The sequence below is a fragment of the Chamaea fasciata genome, unplaced genomic scaffold (assembly GCF_029207755.1).
Source record: "Chamaea fasciata isolate MVZ Bird 193981 ecotype frontalis unplaced genomic scaffold, bChaFas1.0.hap1 SCAF_7, whole genome shotgun sequence".
Classification (NCBI taxonomy): domain Eukaryota; kingdom Metazoa; phylum Chordata; class Aves; order Passeriformes; family Sylviidae; genus Chamaea; species Chamaea fasciata.
The window spans coordinates 7088700-7091064 of NW_027094092.1; positions in this window are offsets into that span (position 1 = coordinate 7088700).

A 2365-nucleotide genomic window follows, 5' to 3' on the forward strand; every position below is an offset into this window, starting at 1 on the left:
GAATGTTAAGAACTTTTTCGGTATTGTTCATCGTCTTTGCAGTATTTATCTCCAGTTAGAGCCTCTTCAGTAACTTCTGTCTACTCAAATGCCATTTGGGAGAAAGAGAGAAGCTTGATCCTTTCTCCAAAGACCTGTAACACAACCGATCTTCCTAAAAACCTAATGTTGGTGGGACATTTTGAGAAGACACATTTTGAAGGACATGAGGTTCTCTGAGAGTTAAGTCCCAGCAGGATACATTGTGTGGTTAAGTAACAAGAAGCCAGCTACTGTGCCTGATGATTCAGAGATTGCTGTATACAAAAGACAGGATCTGGGGAAGAAAACAGGGGTTAAATGATGTTTAGAACCCTCTCCACAGCAAAATCCCTAAGCTGCACCGGTGAACCGTTCTTAGAAAACAGCCTGTACACAGCAAAAACAGGAGTAAAATTCAGGAGCAGGCTGGCCTCAGGTATAAAACAACAGCTCATGATTTCTGGGGGATTTTAAGTAGGAGGATGTCTAGGGAGGATCCAAGTTTCCCAGACACAGTAACAATACAAACATCTGAAATACTTGAGGGATTTATAAATGACTTGCTCAGGAACCCTTGAATTACAGCCAAGAGGAAGCAAGAGGCTGAAGGCAGAAGTTTGGCTTGGAACAGCTCAGACACAGCCCTATCCCACGCTCTCCTTCCAGCCACAGAACAGACCCCAGCTATTCGTGGAATAAACAGCTCATCCCTACATCCAGAATGGGCTCAGCACCAGAGCCAGCCCCAAACTGCCATGGCTTTGCTTCAACATAAACCTCTGGTAACACTTCTTGCTCTCAACAGGACCTTTTCCATAAGAAACGTCCCCAGGAGTGCTTGGGATCTGGAGGGAACCCAGATCTACAGCCAAGCTATGGAGTAAAAATCCAGAGCTCCCCTGAAGAAACCAGAGAAGCAGCGAGGGCTCCCTGTGCCACAGGTGACCCCAGCTGATGTTTCAGGACACTTTATTACACCACGGGTGGAGACTGAAGGGCTCCATGCAGATTCCCAGCTCACAGTTCAGGGACTTGTTTCTCCTGTCCCTCCATCAGGAAACAGCAGGGCAGCTGCTCTAAAGGCCATTGTCACATACAGGAGGAGGTTTACAAACTTGTCTCTCAATGAAGAGGCCCAGTGTTTGATTAATAAATAAAGTTGGAAAAAAGCCCCGGACCAACCCCCCCAACTCAAGGTGGAATGTTTTGATCAGTTTCAGAGGTCTCTAACGGAGTATGGTGCACATTTACTGACAATCTACAATTAGTTCCTTAAGGAGCCTTTGGTGTGCAATGGAGAAAGCTGAGCAGCTTGTGTTCTCACCAACCATTTAAAAGCTGATGCATGAAGAAAAATGAAATTATTAAAAGAATTCACTGTTTTCCTACATCAGTTCAACATTAAAAGGTTTGTCTTTTTATTTTTTTTTTCCAGTTAAAAAACAGTTGGGACTATTATCTCAGTAATAGCTTCCTAAAAAAGACACAGAACAGCAACTTCTCACCGGACTGCAGTTTAGGAATGTTCTAGGCCTTGACTCAAACTGCTGCTTCCAGACATCAGCCCCATTTCAGGATGCCTGATGTGGAATATGGTCTTCACAAGCTTATCACTTCCCGCAGTGAAAACATTTTTCATTTGTGCTCTTCACACAGGACATGGAAAAGTGATATCCCACCCATTTCTATGGAGTTCCAGACTGTTTCACAACGAAGTCGAAAGTATCTGACTGCCAAGTTCTGAAAGTTCAGTTGTGATACAAAGTAGAAATGACCCTCTGAGTGAAAACAACCTTCAGTTTTGTACAGAACAGTTAAAACACCACGCGGCTGTTCCTTAATTTCATCTTTCCACAGGTAGGCATTATTTCATGAGCAATACTGAACGTAGAAGATAGCACTTTTCTTCTTGCACGTGCTATAGAATGCAACAGAACTACCAACACCTCTATGGAGGCAGCTATCAAAATATTCTCCCCACTGCAGAGAGAGTGCATGTGCGCAAAAGGCAGGCACAAGTGATTTTTCCAAAGATTATATCACAAGGATGCAGTAAAACTTGAATAAGACTTGGTATTTTCCAGCTCCTAGGCTTATGCCATTTCTTTTATACATTGCTGCCTTGATGAAAAAAAAAAAAAGAAAAAAAAAAGAAAAGTCCATCAAAAAGAAAAGTTTCTCAGAAGTCACAGCTAGAATAAAACCAGAAAAACAGAAGGAGGGTTTAAATCTAGTCAGGAAAAAAGAGACTATCAGGGAAAAAAACCAAAAAAAACCTTAGGAAATGTCACCCCATCACATGGAATCTGTTTCAGCTGTTGAAAACCAGTGTTCCAGGATACAA